Source organism: Scomber japonicus, chromosome 10 (genome assembly GCF_027409825.1).
Source record: "Scomber japonicus isolate fScoJap1 chromosome 10, fScoJap1.pri, whole genome shotgun sequence".
NCBI lineage: Eukaryota > Metazoa > Chordata > Actinopteri > Scombriformes > Scombridae > Scomber > Scomber japonicus.
Window position 1 is genome coordinate 7840333 of NC_070587.1, and position 18865 is coordinate 7859197.

At 42.9% G+C, this 18865-nt stretch overlaps 1 protein-coding gene across 1 annotated transcript in view; it reads right to left on the reverse strand.

Annotated features, from left to right (window-relative positions):
- The window catches only part of erfl3 (Ets2 repressor factor like 3), a 47715-nt gene that overhangs the window by 28128 nt on the left and 722 nt on the right, over positions 1-18865 (reverse strand). The gene's annotated exons all lie outside the window — the stretch shown is intronic.

The following is an 18865-nucleotide window of genomic DNA, read 5'->3' on the forward strand; positions in this document are numbered from 1 at the left end:
CGACGTTATGAAATAAACAACATTATGAAATGAAGTAAAAAGAGAACTGAGTCATGAACACACGCACAGAGGCTGGCTGTGTAGCGTCTGAAGCAGACACATTCCTCTGTGGATTAGCATTCTGGATGCTCGATGGCAAGTGAGAGACAAAGCAGTGGGACACCTGATGTTTACACCACACGTTTCGGAAGAGTTGCTTGTGTTCTGGTTTTTTAAAATCTAATTAGGACTGTGTAATGTAGGCATAAAAACAAAAACAAAAAAATCATCACGATATTTTTTCTCCACAAGATGTGACTGTATCTGATATTTGGCTGTTTGTTGTGTGTTTAAGTGTTTCCTTGAAGTAAAACTTATCAGGGCTCACCAGATGAAAGAGAAACCAAAACGTTACCAAGAGACCGACATCAGTTACTAATCTACACATCCCATTTTAACTCTTTTTCATTAAAGGACGAGTTCATGATTTTTCAAGGCTGCATTAAACCATAATTCAGGAGCCTGAACACTGAAACTGTCATAATCCTCCCTCCTGTTCATACTGACCATCATCTCTTCATAATGCTCTTAAAGTGATGGGGCCAAAACCTTCTTCCAAGCAAAGATATATTTAAAAGTTTATCTGAAGCTAATATGAGTAAAATGAGTCAAATCAAATAGATCTTTCAACATTTACAGTCTTTATAGTGCCCAAGTCGCTCTTTTTGTTTCTGTACTTCCACCACGGTTCAACAGGGAGAGGAATTGATGCTAAAAATGTAAATAAGGTAGATATAAAGGTCATATCACCAACTCAGACTCCTGAGACCTCATATAAGCCCCAGATACACTTTGTACAAACTGACCATGTGGACACACTGTGGATTCTGGCTTCCATCATTTACATGAAAGTAACAGTTTTACAGTCAGTATGAACAAGAGGAAGGATTACAGCCAGGAAAATCTCTTTCAACACACATGGACACCTGACTGTTGCTGTAAGCTATGTGAACCTCTCCTTTATTCTACCACCATTTTCATTACTGTGTTCCTAATCAGTGGTAATATTACAGATGTGGGATTTGTATTGCATCTTAAAGTCAAAAGTTGTCTGGTGTAATGCTTTGGTCGGGTTCGGATTAACAGCAGATCCTCATATGCATTTGTGAGTAAGGAAATGTCCCTGGCCGATCAGTCCTTTCTGAAAGCTGAGTGGGTTTCAAACAGCGGCCACTCTCAATATCACGGACTAAAACCTGTGATTCAGATGCAAATACTGTATGACACTGAACCGTCAACAAAGCCCAGAATCTTCACACCTTTCCAGATGACAGGTGACGTTAACTAAATAATGAAGGTTCAAGCCATTCAGTAACAGCCAAGCTTGGCACACACATTTTCTTCTCATTTCCAAAAATAGCCCTACTATAATCAAGAAAGTTGCAAATGGCTGGAGTATTTATCCCCTTGACAGTGATTGGACGTTGCCATACAACAGCAGCAGCAGCTGTGATTTACCCATTTCATTCTTCAGACATGGCGCATCATCATGCAGCATTGTTGGACTATTCAAAGACAGTAGATGATGCAATTATGTTTCATGATTTGTGTACTGTGTATAAGCCACATGCATCACTTCCTCTTTTTTTTCTAATCATGTGTCACCATTATTCTGCATTTCTATAAACAGCGTGGATCAGATTGTTTATGTATACGCTGATGACACAGTTATTTACAGTAGTAGGAAGTTACGTACTTTTATTATTAAAGACATTTTTGCATCTCTACCAACATATTTGTAGAAAGTTACACCCTTCAACGCCTCTAAAGTCCACACTGAGTTAATATAAAAGAGCCGGTGTGATGCTCCGACACATGCTGACCTAACATGATAGACTGGACTACAAGTTTGTGTATCTATGTGATAACTATTCATAATAAGAATATAAACTATTATTGTAGATATAAATATGCTATTTTTTGTATGTTTATATAATTCTTTAGTGCATCAAGCGTCTGGTGCCCTATAGCTCAGACCTGACTGAACAACACAAGATATTCACTGCACAGACTTCTGAATAAATGTATGTATCTTTTTAGGCTGAAATGTATGGTACTCATCTCTTGTCTTTTTGTCATTTTGTTCTCAAGTCTGTTGACAGGTAGTAGATTATCTATCTGAAACGTACTTCTTTATGATGATAATGTACTAATGGCCCTTATACACAGAGTCCAGTCTGATTCTTTGTTACCTCCCTTAATCCTGCTGTTGATCAAGAAAGGCTGCAGGCAGCTCCCTATCCATAAGTCTCCTTTCATCATTCAACTACTAGTCTTTATTATAGTGATTATACATTAATGATGGATACCACGGGCTTTCTGGAGGTCCATACTATGCATCTTTCATTTTTTCAATATTTTGATAATGCAGAATCCGCCCAGGGAAAAGTGTGAATCATGGTTTGCATTTGTTTAAATCCACTGCTAAACAGTTTCCAGTTTTTTTAATACCATTAATTTAGATTAATTAAAAGTTGGCCTCCACTTAGTTGTGTGGAACTTTAATGTTCAATAATTGTATTTTACATGCTAACTTTTGATACCCTGATGACAAAACAGGCAGAAGAAAAATCCATCTTCGCACTCCCCTTCAAAAAAAACTCAGAAGCTCAAATGGGAAGTCTTTGGATGTACGATGTGTGTGCATGTTGTGTGTCTCTTGTTGTGAGCAGCATGCTGTTTGTTCAGACAGGGTGAGAGTGGAGTAGGTGACTGGCCCTGGAGAATCATGTTTTTCTCGCTGCTCTGCTGCTGTTAACTCTGCTGCTGTTAACTCTGCTTCTGTTAACTCTGCTGATGATGGCTCACATTCACAAGGTATTCACAGTGAGTAGTAAACTACACACAGTCACACACCAGAGTGTTTTCTAAAAAAAACCAAACTAAAAAAGCAAACCATAAATAAGAGCTGTGCAGACTTTCTACAAAACAAAAATGTACACTGACAGTGCTTGTATGCAGAAAACAACATCAAAGAATCACTTGTTGACCAAATCAACACGCTCCCATGAAGCAGAAGGCTGGTGGCCTGTCACTGTAAACGGGCCCTTGGGTGCTGAGTGAACAGGGGACGCAGGCAGCTTGCCAACCAGTGCTGTTGTCCTTAACACCTTTCTGCTGCTTGGGGAAGATGCAACTTTCGCGCTGTGTACAACTTCCAGCTTCCAAGATACTAATAGACGCATAATAACAAAAACTAAGGATGAGAAGTTCCCACAGCAGCATTGCATCATGATGATGGTGACATCAAGACTGAAACTAATAGGCCACAGCAGACATTCAATCAGCATCTTTAATGACCTCTGCTGAACATTTCATTCAGTTTATTTTGCATTATATGATTCAGCACACAGTAATCCACACGCAATCAAAATCTCCGGCGCTGGTGCTGGCGTACTTTGTGCCCTCGGTGGTTCCTGTGCGTCAGCAGCACATGTGAACAGCACCAAAAATACACACTACTTCAGTAAGTCCCATCAACCGATTCCTTCCTCCACTTCTAGTCTATTACTCCATCAGTTCTCCATCCCATCGCTCCACCCCTCCTGCTTGTGAGTCCTAGCCTGTGTGCTTTCCTGCTATTCTTCTATCGCAGCTAATTTTAGATGAAGGAAAAAGCTCTGTCCACATCTGCTAGTCATTCTTTAAGAGGCGTGTGTGTGTGTGTGTGTGTTTGGGATTGAGAGAAGCGAGAAATGAGACAAGGAAAAAGTCAAAGGGAGAAAGAAGAGGAGAGAAGAGGGAGTGGAGTGAGTACTGAAAAGGAAACGTTTAAAACAACCAGGCTGAAGTGTCTCGACCAGAACAACCATGCATCATGACTGAAATATAATAATTTAGATTTAGAGGGTTTCCTCTACGTTTACTTGGCAGCGGTGAACCACAACAGCGACGAACCGCCATCAAAGAGAATGTGAAATAAACTGACCATTATAATTTAGCTCAATTTGCCCCCAGAAAGCATGCACAAACATAGAGGCTGAGTGCTTGGAGATGGTGCTCTCTTTAATGATCATAAATCATCCAAATGGGAATAATTTGTAGTCCGAAACAAAAGAAAGATGGAGAATACACAACCATGGTTTTGACATGCTGGCCACAGTTAAAGTGGAAACTTAAGAAGAGTAATGTGTTGCACACTGAAGCACTGCTTTCTGCAGAGGGACTTTGCAACATATTTCTTTTCTTCAGGAAATTTTAGCGCTGCTTTGAAGATTTACTTGAGACCAAATAAAACCAGACCTTGTTTTCACCTGGCAGGCTTACAAAAATAAGGTGTTTATTCAATTCAGGTTTACTTGAAGTGTACTTTTGATAAACAGACATAACTAAAAGCTCAGTACAAGTGACTACCAGCTTGCCGGGAAAGCTTGGCTCTTCTCCTCTGTAACTGGCTTATTTTTCTCTGCATGTAAAACTTGCAAAGAGCGGTGTTTACAGTCATGAGTCACTGGAATGACAACAACACATGCTGAGTAATTCATGTCCTGTTGAACACATATAGTAAAAATATCACTTTTAGGGATGAGGAAGTCTTCGTGTCTCTGCAGTGAAAAAGTGAGACATGGCTTGCTTTGATTCATGTGACATGGACCATGACCTTTCACCTCAGCTGGAAATAGTGAATATCCATAAGGATGCAACTAATAATTATTAATTAAAGTGAAAAATGACCAGCATAATTTTCTGTCTATGAAGATGTGTTGGGGCTTTTTTGCCCCACTGAATCCAACACCAAGATGCTCAGCTTACTATCATATGATAAAAAAGATATAAAATCATCACATGTGAAAGGCTGAAACCAGCAAATGTTTGTCATTTTTGCTTTAACTATCATCATAGTTGCCTAATAATTTTCTACCAATTGATTCGACTCATTGTGCCTCTTAATGTCCAGCAAAAAACGTACACTTGCACGGTTTCAGACGTGTATGTAAGCTCATAGTGACAAATATACACACGCACACAGGCATGCAAACACGCACATACAACATAGGATCCTGGCAATCAGCAGTATGCGTCACAGTGGGCTGTGAGGGGGACACAGAGGGCAGAGCCCAGCGTGTTTATGTATGTGTGTTTATCCCCGTCGTAAACAGGGACGAGAGACGCACCCTGTCGCCGCCTGTCACCACTTTCCCTTCTTATACCACTGCTCTCGCCCTTCACTCTGCTCCTCCTGTTTTCCCTATCAAGCCCTATCCCTGTGCCCTTGCCCTTGCGCCCTTTCGCCTCCTTGCTGCCTCCTTCTCCTCCGATAACCCCCACCCCACTTGGTCAGCTTGTTAAGCATGTCTCCCAAAGCTGATTAAGTAGTGTTGATCAGCCTTGCGTAACACTCACCTCGCACAGACGTCGCAGCGAGCCAACAAACCAAGTCTACAGTCTTTGTGCCTCTGTGTAAATGTGTGTATGAGAGAGAGAGATTGAGAGGGAAAATTTGCTCGAATGAACACTGCTCCACATGGAGTATTTGTAATTGGAACACACACACATAAGCTTGTGTGCATGTATTACAGTAATACTAAGTCTTGTTGGGTTGAAGCCAACTTGGCGCATGGTCCCAATGACATGAGCACATTTGGACACAATGGTGGAATATGCACATCATCATGGTCTCCACAGGTGTATGTAAATGTATGTATGTATGTATGTATATATACGTGCGCCTCCTCCGGCTGTGTAGATAATCACTGCTTATCCTCCAGTTAGCATGACGCTGCCAAGAGAGACCACGCACCTACAATGCTACAGCAGGGGATGGGACACACATGCCAACACACACACACACACACACACACACACACACATACATACACACACACACACACACACACACACACACACACACACACATACACACACATACACACGACAGACTGGAGGCATAACTGATGAAAAATCATCTTTACAAGCACAAGCATACACTTCAGCACAGTGTCGGTGGTGCCTGTAAACAAAGCCCTGCTCCAGATCTCATTAATTGGTGGAGTGATTGAGTTAACGAGGCAGCGCACACACACAGGCAGGTTATAGAGGTCGGCTCCTCTTCTCTCCTCTCCTGGTTTGCTCTCGCGCTCTGCCTCGTGGGAAAGATTAGGATCCTCAGCTGGAGAAAATAAAGCTGGACATTATGCAAGAGCCCGGGAGAGGGAGGAAGAGAGAGAGAGAGAGAGAGAGAGAGAGAGAGAGAGAGAGAGAGAGAGAGAGAGAGAGAGCGAGAGAGAGCGAGAGAGAGCGAGAGAGAGCGAGAGAGAGCGAGAGCGAGAGAGAGATGCTGGTGATGATGTAACTTAAGAGAGAAGCACATACAGACATGGAGAGAATGGGGAGAAAGAAAAGAGAGGTACAGAGGTGTGTGACATGAGGCCTGCTGCATGCACCTTACTGTACTGTACGGTGCCAGTCACCCATCTCAACAATGGTAGCCAATGCGCTCTATTAGGCAATGAGCTCAGCAGCACACACACACCTCTGGTCTGCTCTGGTAGAGACCAGTCCAGCCACACACTAAACCAGGCTACATAATCAAGGTCAGTCTCAGTGTTATACTTTTAACCTCCCTGAGCGGCGTATCAGACAATGTTCTTGATTCTCCTCACAGCCTGCGCCGTCAGAGCAGCATGTGTGTCTGAACAGAGCGTCATCTCAATGCTTAAATTGTTTACTGTACATGTAAATGGTGATAAATGTCATAATTGTTAACCTAGAAGAGTTCATTCTTTTTATTGGCAATTCAAACTATTTATTAAACATTTCAATCAGAAATAATCTGACAACATTCACAGAGTATAAACACAACATGGGATACACACAGTGGGGGTGTTTGTAAAAATGCACACTGAGTAAACTGGTAAGCTGTGCTGAACTTATATAATGACACCAAACCATCTGAGAAGTAATGTGTGTTATAAACACCATAGCATGGAAAAACCGTGGATAAAGTTGAGGCTGTTTGCTATCTTTTAAAAGAGCAACAGCTTGCAGAAACATTATCACTGCAACAAATCTGAAGTCAGCTGTTAACTTGTCACTGAGTGAGGCAGAGGCAGATTAACTTAAAAATTGTATCATTAGGCTGCCTGGGCCTTCAAACTTGTTTTTTTTGTTTTTGAGTGCCCACTCTGGGACTTATCTGTGGCATTTAGGAAGATGTAAGTGAGATTGTGAGTGGTGATTTAATAAGCATGAAAAAAAGGATAAAAATGAATGGGGAATATTTCTACCTTTATTAAATAGCTCAAGGTAAAAACTTACTACTGCTGCAATGCTACCATTTAAATATGCTACAGCACTATCTATTTATTACATCTAATGCGTTATGCTACTAATTGTGATGTTTTCCCCTCCTAATTAAGAGCTGGGGTTTTTTACATGCTGTTGATAAAACATGTATATCAATTAAAAAGCAAAAATAACAGGTGTCAGAAGTAGGAAGGAAGTGAATAAAAAGAAAAATGAATGAGCGATGGGGAAGGAAGTAAGATCACAGAGATAAAAGCTTGACTGGCAGAGAGAGCGAGAGAAGACTGAGTGAGCAATGAACTTTCTACCCTCCGTCAGTGTACTGCTTGGATGGTGTTATGTAAGAGCTGAGTATACACACACACACCGATTACCTCCGCTCCGTGGAACTCATAACATGAGGTGCTACCTCACTGTGTGTGTGTGTGTGTGTGTGTGTGTGTGTGTGTGTGTGTGTGTGTGTGTGTGTGTGTGTGTGTGTGTGTGTGTGTGTGGTGCGTGGGTGGGTGGGTGGGTACTTGAGTATGTGTGTGTGAACATACAATGGTGATACTTCTCAGTTACATTTCACACACAAAGACACAACAACATATACAGACACCACGTACGCAAACTATTGTCCTCAAGGTGGATTCAAAAGGGCTCGTATCATCCGTCAAAGGTGTAAGGTAGCATGGGGGTTCCCCATGAGGGGGCAGTTGGACTATCCTAATGTTACACCTCCACAATAATAAATGTGATGACACATAACCACACACACCTACATATAATAGATCAGTGGGTTGCATGCTTCACACACTATAATTACATTTATGCAATACTCTAATTGCTGCCAATGTAACATTTTAATTGGACTAGCTTGTTTTCAAACTACAGCAGAGGCTGGAGGGAGACAGATTTGAATCTTCAATCTCTGCAGTGTGTACATGACGTCCGTACCGATGTGTTCCTACAGCAGAGCAGAGACTCATCACAATCACAGATTTAGTGCGTGATTGTGGCAAAATTTTGACTTATTACCCAACCTTAAATTATACTGAGAAACAAGTTTACACATTCACAACGCTGACATCAATGAGTCACACACAGGACGCACAGATCCCACGTTCCCACACACACACACACACACACCTCTGCATGCTGCCTCCTCTTCCAACTAACCTTAAGGGGACACAGTGTACCTTTGCACAGAACCCGGCTAATACTGGGGCCAGACGAGCACAATAACCCTACTAACACAACACCCACATACACAGAGTGAGGATACTAGCTGTGGTCCTCCGCAGAGAGTGCCGTGTGTGTGTGTGTGTGTGTGTGTGTGTGTCCAAAAGAAACTCACTAACACTATAGTTTCTAATTCATTTTCTGCACTTGTTCTGTAGCCTGCAGTCAAGAATGCAATGTTTTGATTGGCATCTCTTGGCAAGCACAAAATCCCGCACTGAAGACTTGTTGCCAAGGTAACATGTATACAAAGTATTATTTGCCACACATACACACAGAGATAACCATGAAATCCTTTTGCCTACATCCAACAATTCATCACTACTACAGAAGATTCTTTGTTTAAGATTTATGTTGCTTTTCTCTTTAAATACAGCGTTTTTACTTGCCTCTGAGCTGCCTCAACACTCTCATCTAGATTTGCTTTTAACTGGAGACAAATATAACAACCTGAGCTTAAATTCAATTATATATATTAAATTGGGTTTAAGGGCCTCAATAGTCTCTCACCAAAGCAAATGACCAAGCATCTTTTGTCCATTTTTCCCCCTCCGTCATGCTTTCTGATTGTCCCTCTTTAGCTCATCATCTTTCCCTCATTCCTGCATGCTTAGTAAATACAGCTGCTGCTCTTTAGCCAGTCCTCACTACTTTCCTTCCCACTTACCCTGTGACTGGTCAGGGGATCTAGCTCACAGTTCTCTTCATCAAAAACTTTAATCCCTTAAAACAACAATCACTCTGTGTGTGTGAGTGTGTGAGTGTGCGAGTGTGCGAGTGTATACGTACAGTAGGCTTATTTGTGTGTGCGCCCACCCGCATGCAACTGCCTGCCTGGTTGTTACGTAATTTCACTGGGCCACATCTGATGCTAAAAATGGACATGGATAAAACTATTGTGACCGAGGGCAGGGCTACTGTACGGAGTCACTGGCGTGCGCGCACACACACACATACACACATACACATACACACACAAACAACACAAACAGACAGGGGGGAGGGGGGCTGGGCATGCTGCTTAACTATGATGTCATGCAAGTTTTAAGCTATTTACAATCGACATGAGTTATTTTTGCAGCATATATCATTTACAATTATTATATGACTCATAAATTTAACACTTAAAAATCACTGCTCTTAAAACACAAACCCTAACCTTGTTTTTGCATGGACAAAGGTGCAGCAGCCCACAGTGCCTATATGAAGTTGAAAAATGAAAAACGGGCTGTCACGATGTCCCGACTACAGACCAATTTCTTACTGCCTTTCACTGAAGAATGTGAGCATATCTAGGAGTGCAGAGGGAGTCACAGTCTGTTCAGTCTGTACATTGTGTGACTTTATGTTAATAATCTATTTTTTAATGGTGGTAGATCAGTTTAGAAAAGGATCGTGTTGAAAAGGATAAGTAAAAGGAGAAAGTAACCATAGTGAGCTGTTTAGATGAAGAGGTGCAGACTACAGTTGCTTACTCCAAAAAAGTGCCGTCTGTCACTAATTGCAACACTTCTGCAACATGAATAATTAACTCCAACTTAAGCAAATGACCCACTTCACAACTTTCTCAACATGTATTAAAATAAAAAGGTATTTAAAAAAACATATCCTATCAAAACAGTAGGAATGACAAAAAAAAGAGAGGACAGGTTCAGGTCAAGCCATTAAAAGAGTGGAGGGTGGTACAGCACGGCACACTCACTTACGGACAAAATCCATGAGAGATATTTGAGCCTGTTTCCAGTTCTGTGTGTGTGTGTGTGTGTGTGTGTGTAGGAGGATATGCTATATGATGTGCTGCACTGATGGCCGGCATTGTCATTAAACTTTAATCATTCTGCTTTCCTATAAATACCTTTCCAATGATCCAATGCATTATTCAGTTTCTCTCAGGCCAGCACACGCAGAAAAAAAATACACACACGCACACACACAGACACACGCACACCTGGGAAGCCAAGAAGAAAGCCAGTATAATCTAGAGGAAGGAAGTCTTATGAACATTTAAGAGGACGATGGCCAGTGGGCAAAAATAGAGTCAGATGTTTGTCCTGCTGTGAGTGCAATCCACCGCACTTTATTCTGCCCATGACCACACATCTTGGAAGGAGCCCAAGGCCTTGTGTGTGTGTGTGTGTGTGTGTGTGTGTGCATGGACATATTTTCAAACTGCTCCACACGCTGAGGCCAACGTGCACTTGATACCAGCTTGTGGTCTAGTCTGATTCTAAGCTCGTATTTTGAGTTTCTGAGGCCACTCTGGGAAGTTAACACCAGGCACAACCCAAACGCTCATACATCTCAACAGTGACTGACAGCTTTCTGTACTTTTTGAGCCATGTTTTATCTGATCATCGAGTCATGTCGGCTGGTAAATCAGGGTGTCCAGTGGAAGACAGGCAGAAAGGCTAGGGTATCATGAAGCAGGAGAGGAAGAGAGAGAGGGGGGGGGCAGAGAGGAGGAAAGAGGAGGAGGAGGAGGTTAATGGAAGAGGATCTGCCACTGGGGTATTAGTCCATGGATTGGTGACACAGAAATGATAGTCAGAGGGAGGAGAAGATGGTGGGATGGGAGGGTCAATCGATGCTTAAAAAGGTTTCACTCCCCTACAGGGACATGTGCATCTGTGTGTGCACAAATACACAAGAGTTAGTTCAAAATGAAAACACTATCTCCTCCCTCTCTTACACACACACACACACACACACACACACACACACACACACACACACACACACACACTTTAAAGAAAGGCTCCATCTGGCTCAAAAGTCAGAAATCTAACTAAAGAGCAGGCATTCAGTAACAGGCCTGTTAAGCCAGCGAGAGGTAGACCAGCAATCACTTGGTCTAATTTAGGCTGAGACGTCAGGGCTTGTGTTCCTAAATCTCGAGGAAAAAAAGAGACAGTGTTCACATCTGATAAAAGGCAGATGATGTCCTCTTTCCACGTATCTCTTTCTCTCATACACACAATTTGCTGCTGGACAGAGTGCCTTTTGGCTGCCAATTATGTTGCATCTGTACGTTCACCCTTTCAAAACAGTCCAGCTATGGTCGTGCTTGTCTGCGCTCAGATGAACAAAGAGCGGACTTTGCTACCATTAAAGTGTTAATTAAAAGTGTAAAAGTATACAACAATGTTTTTGTTTTGTTTTACTGTCAACAGTTTGGGACAATATGCTGCCTCACTTTTTCCCTCTGACATGAGATTCCCACTGAGAGCACTGCCTTTTGAATGTGCATAACTTTGGCACAAAGTTCAAAATGAGTACTGACGTACGTAAGAGAACAGGTCTGAACACGGAGAGGGAGAGCGGCAAATGAGGTAAAAGACAGCAGGAGAGAGAGAGAGACACACACAGACAGAGGAAGAGGAAAGACTGGTTGAAAAGAAAACTCCAAACGTGATCTTGCATTCCTTACATGGGTTGGAGGGATGGGGAGAGAGCGAGAGAGCGAGAGAGCGAGAGAGAGAGAGAGAGAGAGAGAGAGACAGGGTGGAATGGGGGAAGGGAGAGAGAGAGGGGAGTCGGCGAGGAGAAGAGGGGGAGGAGGGTGACAAGAGAGAAAGTTTAACTTGGCGCCAGACAGCATTTCAATACCCGACAGCCAACCACACATACACAGACACACACACACACACACACACACACACACATACATACATACACACAAAATGTCGACACTATGCAAGTGGCACAGAAGTCCTTTTGGTGACTTCCCATCGTCCGAAATTAGATTAGATATTTGCCCTCCACCCCCGCTCCCTGGGTCCAGCACAGAGGCAGATTCCCAGATAAAAATAGCCAGAGGAACTATTCAAACACTGCTGCCTTTCTGCAGGGAGTGTCTGCTGACTGCACTGGACTTAAGGGGTTAGAGAGGGGTTAGGAGCTCCACTCACTACCTCCCTGAATCAGAGGGCCCGGGACAGCAGGTCAGCCCAATCTCTGTCACACTCGTGCACTTAATGACACTGACACACATACACACACATACACACAGTAGGGAAGCTCAAATTACTGCACATAGACTATAACTTCCATTTTTCACAATTAACAAGCAGAAATCATTATAAATACTGACAATTTTGGAAGTGATCTCTTTTGGACTGCTGTTTCAGGAAGTCTCAAGAAAAATTATGTTCTACTATAACGTCCAAATATTCTACCAGATTAAAAATAGCAGAAAAAAAACACACAATAGATTATTATACACAATTAACCACGCTACAAGTGCAGACTAACACTATCTGTCTGCTTGTCTGTTTAAATAATCAGACTCAATGAACACAAGACCGGTTTTTTAAGTTAATTTTGATTTACAATAGAAGATACAGTCCTATTGTCATGATCCTGTCTGGAATGAACATTAGTTGCCCAATGTGTGCTGATCCCTAACTATAAAGATGCCCTCAGCATGACCAGTATTATTAGGGTTAATCTAAGAAGATTAGACCTATACATTACAACACCGCTCAGGCCGAGCTGTACCACTGGCAAAAACAGCCAGTGTCGGCTGCAGCGCCATCAGTAGAGGATTATATGGGTGTATGTGCCGCAGGTCAGGCCAGGTGGCTGTGGCGTGGTTAGAAGTGGTCCAGTAACCCACTATTAGGGGAAGGGGTGCAGGAAGAGTTAGTTTCATGAATGACTGCTACTGTTCTTGACAGCTTCCACTCTGATTATACTCCAGCAGAGAGGTGACACTCCAAGCTCTAACCTAAAGGACGAGTCATTGTGTTGTGAGGAACCAAAATAAAATCTCTCATCTGGAAGGATCAGAGGAGTTGAGTTACCCATTCTTCTTCTTTACGTGTGTGTGTGTGTGTGCGCACATGTCATCAGACTCAGATCAGTTTCAGTGGCGCCGCCGTCACCAAGAAGCTGTTATACATACACCCACAAGCCCCGACGTACACACTTTGTTCACAAGTAACACCTTCAAACACACACACTCTCTCTCTCTCTCTCTCTCTCTGCAGTCAGAACAGCTGCCCACCCAGAAAGCCCATTCTTCCTCATATACACACACTTGATAGTCTTTTACAAAAGCACACCATTCTGTACCTCTCACTGAGTCACCTCTATGACAATGTATCCCTGTAAATTCCCCGTATTGTATTACAATACACACGCATGTGCAAACACAAACAGCTGCCGAACAGTGCAGGTCAATCCGTGCACACCAACACACCCTGCTGCATTCTTTACATGAATTTTGATAACCGTTTGAAAAGAGACCCCCGGGGTATGTGCGGCCAGCTTTAATTGAAAAGTGTTACTTCTCATCTCTTTAGAAAAAATTACACAGATTGTTTTCAACATTCTTTAAATCAGTTTTCTTCATATTTTCCTTTGGTGTTATCAAGACTATGTCTGCGTATGAATGCATGTGTGCCTTTGCAAGTCACTGTGAGTGGGTTCAGGAAAGGCTTGCAGAGATAGTAACTGTTGTGTTTTCCCCTCATGTGTAATGCAACACAGCCGGCAACTATTAACCTTCTAAGCAGGAATGTGGGAGGTCCAAGAATTCCAATAAAAAGCAGCAGTGTGAGCAAATGTGTGTGTGTGTGTGTGTGTGTGTGTGTGTGTTCGCTGTATGTGTACCACTCGCACATGTGTTCATCAAAAGTGTTACAGTTAACCGTCAGCCGTCCGTCCCTTCCAGACATGCAGACCCACCCCATTAGCATCCCCTGACCAATAACTAATACAGTCGATATGGGGTCATGCTGTTGCTACAGCCAATGGCATCACAATAAAAGTAGGCTCAACTCACACAACACACACAGACACACACACACACGGCCCGAGGACACATTTAGTTCTGCTGCTGCTGTTATCAGCGTAAAAAGTGAGTTTTAAATGGAGCTCTTTAGTTTCGAACATCACGACCACGAAGCTGATCAAACAGTAGAGTTCGAAAGACCGATAATCGAGAGGGGGGTGAATGGGCCATCAGCAGTGCTGGACAGTGGTCCGGAGCGCCCGGGCCATCAGGGGTAACTCTGACTTGTTGGCTGTGGTCTCTCTGGTCAAGGGCGGCACGATACTAATAGTTGGGAGGTCCATTAGTATCGACTGGCTGAGCACATTGTTCCCTTTGGTCACATTCCTGGCTAAATACAGACATTTCCACAACTGAAGACCCCTTCTTCCATAAGTCATCTTTCAACTTAGCATCACGGATGGCAACATCCAAACTTGTGTAACTATTCTGACGAGGAAAAGTGGGCCGCGCTGCCCCTGCGCTGGGAACCCTTCTCTGTCTGTTATAAAAATCAATCCCTATAATGGTGAGCTGAATGAGTGAATTTAATGTTTTACAACTACTTTGCTGGAAAAGTGCTGCGTAAGATTTAACACTGCAGGTATTTTTGTCTTTAGCAGCTGATGAGTTCAAAGCAGCGACAAAAGTTGTTACATCAATTTTCTTTTTCATATAAGGATAACCAGTGTTGTTATGGAACATCATCTAAGCTTTAAGCATGTTGGCTGAGCTTGATCACAGCAGGGCACTGTCCCATAAACCAGGCTGTAAAACTGTATTGGGATAATGGGAGGTAGTGGTTTTGCTGTGGTCAGCACTGCAAGGGAGTTTTCACAGATAAGGCTAATCGCTGCGCTTATCATCACAGTGGTTGTGTATTGAGATTGAAAAGCATATGCTCGCAATCACACACACACACACACATAAAACCCACACAGGGAAAAGGTGAAATGTTCTCTCTCGATGCTGCACTCACAAGCTACCCTTTTGTCTCCTGCCTTGCCACATCACAAGGCAGGACTGTGTGTGTGTGTGTGTGTGTGTGTGTGTGTGTGTGTGAGAGAGAGAGTTTGTCCAGAATAAAAACAGCATGTCAATCACTATGAGGAAGCAGGCAGCAGCACAAAGACAGAAAAAAAATCATCATTAAACTACGTAGTTGAATGACTGATGAAAAATAGGCTGGGATGCCCACATTTATCAAGCTCTTTCTTTCACACTCACTCACACACACACATTTATGTGTTTCACACACATGCAGAAGTGCAGGCTCTTCACTTGTCAAAAGCACCACCAAACTATGAGCTACTCTGCACCATTATGAGTACAATGAGAGGTCCCTGGCCCCACAAGTCCACACACAATCAGCCCCAGGGCCTGCCCCACTCCCACCATTGTCCCACACTCCACACACACACACATACACACACACAATGGCAACTCGGAGCCAGGGGTCCCACTACGCAATTCCATCACACAAAGACACACACCAGTCCTTATCCCGTCAGAGGAGATAAAAAGAATGACAGAGGAGGCAGAAGAAAAATTGTAACCCTTGGGTCGGGATGGAGGAAAACATGTGAAATACAAACGCTGGAGTACATAGTGTGTGTGGCGGGGGTGTAGATAACATATTAGAAACTGTAAGACATACAGTAGGCCAGTTTTTATTGTGTGTCTACGTCCTTATCACGACAGCTTAATTAATCATTACCACAGCCTTTGAGGTACACACAGAGGTGGATACATGACTGTGGAAGTGTAGATGACACTACATACATTGCACCATACTTTGCCTCTGGCTGATAAACTACATCACACGCTAACAAAAGACCAGGTAAACACCAGTGATTGGACACAAACTCAAATGAACACAGATACTTTCCATCAACACAAAAAAAACAACAGACAAATACGACTATAGCCACGGCCATTTCCTGCTTCATTACATCAATTCTCTATCTCAGCAGAAATCCTATCATCTATTTAAGCTAATGAAGTGATTGTGGAAAACAGAAGTGCAAGAGAAGTGTCCAGTGATGGAGTGGAGGAAAGTTGGCTCCGTAGAGGCAGCAGCTAACCATATGGGCCCTAATCTTACATCCCAAGGAAGGATGATTACATTTTTTATCCTACACACACACACACACACACACACACACATACATACATATCCAGGCACTGCTATATCCCCCCTGCATTCAACAAATGCGTTCACTCTAAATAACCTGATCTACAGAGGTTAAGGGTTAAAACTTGTGTTCTGATTGCACAAGCAGCAACAGCAGGAGCTCTGACAGATCAGGACAGCCCCACGGATTAAGCAGTTTAATAATTCAACTATTTAAAGGTGCTATTATAAGATCAGATTTGTTGTTAGATAATGCCTCTGAGACAGAGTCGCTGTGTTTGCCAACCAGTACTGAAAGGATTAATCAATTAGTTGATCAATGGAGAATTAATCAAATTAAATTATCAGGAGGCCGTTGTTCAGGAGGTGGAGTCACCCACCCATCATAGGGTTGGTGGTTTGATCACCAGCTCCTGTGCACGTGTTCAAGTGTTCTTGGGCAAGACACTAAACCCCAAAACTGCACTCAGTGGTCAGACCAACACCACATATGTTGGTGTATGTGACTTCTAGGGTCATTACATAGACTTACATTAATTTGCTGGAGACTAACCATAACCGTATCCATTACTTGCCTAACATTAATTTTAACCACTGACCCAAAAATCATAATTTTACCAAATGGGGATACAGCTTTTGTCCCCAGTTATACAAACTGGCCCCAATTAACCGGCCTTAAGTCTGAAACTTGTCCCCAAAAGTAGCCTGTGACAGACCCTTGTAAGGTAGCTCACTGCTGTCTATGTGTGTGTGTGTGTGTGTGTGTGTGTGTGTGTGTGTGTGTGTGTGTGTGAATGAGAGGCAAACTGTTAAGTGCTTTGGATAAACGCACTCCATAAATGCAGCCATTTACCAATTTTGATAAGCAATAAATAATATGATAAAAACTTGTTGCTCCATGAGGGTGAATTTACAAATTTCACATCACTAATAGAGCTGAATTTATTTGTATATTTATCAGCATCTATGTTGACGATTACCTTTTAAGAACATTTGCTGGGTCCAGCTGACTGGCTGCTTTGCTGGGATGTTACCTTGGGATCAAGGAAACTACTGGGGGAATGTTTCACTACTTTCTGATGTTTTATAGACCAGAGAATCCATCATTTAATCAAGAAAGTAATCAGCAGATCAAGTCATAATACACCTAATAGCTTGTTGAAGCCCTAATTGAAAAAAAAAACCCTTTAAAACAATGGTGAATATGTTCATTAGAAGCTGCCCTACTATCAACAGAGTCAACATATTGGCAGCTCACGCTTAACACCATCAACACACAGGAAGAATACAGCGGAGAAAGGCCGGTTAACGTTCTTTACATTTACTGAACAGAGGACAAACACAACCAACCTACTACACAAACACACACACACCAACTGCATACATCAAAACCCATAAGCTAAGCACAATCAATTTTTACTGCCTTCCCAGAAGGGCTTAAGCGATCTACTGCCACACAAACACAAGAGTCCCGTTGTAATAAAAGGGCTACTTGTGGTGGTGGGATGTGGTGTGATGTCATGGCAGCCTCCTCGGGGCTACAGCGGGGAGTGGGTGTGTGTGTGCAGGAATGTGGAGGGTTGAGGGGCGAAGGATGGGTGCAGCGGGAGTCAGGAGAGTGGGGGGGGGGGCACATGGTGGGGGAAGGGAGGGGAAATGTCCCAAGTGGAAAAGGGGGACCCTTTTCACAGTTTGTTAGTCACTCACACACACACACACACACACACACACACATAGCCCCTAATAAAGTCAGCACTCTGAAATACAAGTTATTGTTTTATACTTTCAGATGTTAACCACTATAAGGGTTTCTTGTGTTTATAATCTGTTTAATTATATTCACCAGAAAAATCAAACATGGTTGGGGGGTGGTCACACATAAAAGAGAGAGAGGGGCTAATGTTGAGGCAGATTTATCACTTGACACTCAGAAACAATAAACTGCATAGCTGGCACAAATGGCAGCGCTTCCACTTCCTCATTTCTGGAGGACAAAAAAAAATGCTTTGGCGTCAACAGAGGGGAGCAAGAACAAACTTATGCAAGCATTTCAGGAATTAGACAAACACACACACAGAGACCTCAGCTGACTACTACTGGAAACCCCCCCCCCTCTCTCCAGCGCCACCACTACCAACCCTACTCTCACTTCACCATGCTGACAGGCCAAGTACCTGACAAAATGTATGCTCAGTTACTGGGTTAATATCAGCTCAGCTTGCTCCCAGTGTACCTGAGCTAGATCCCATCACGTCAACACCACCAAGGAGGAGAAAAAAGTCCTCAAGTAACTTATCAACATGTCTAAATCTCTTTCTCTCTCTCTCTCTCTCTCAAACACACACACACACACTTACATACACAGACAGAAAGAGAGAGAGAGACAGTGCTTCTAGGATTTTCACTTTGTATGCTGAAAGGTGCTGGATGGTGAAATCATGTTGTCAGGG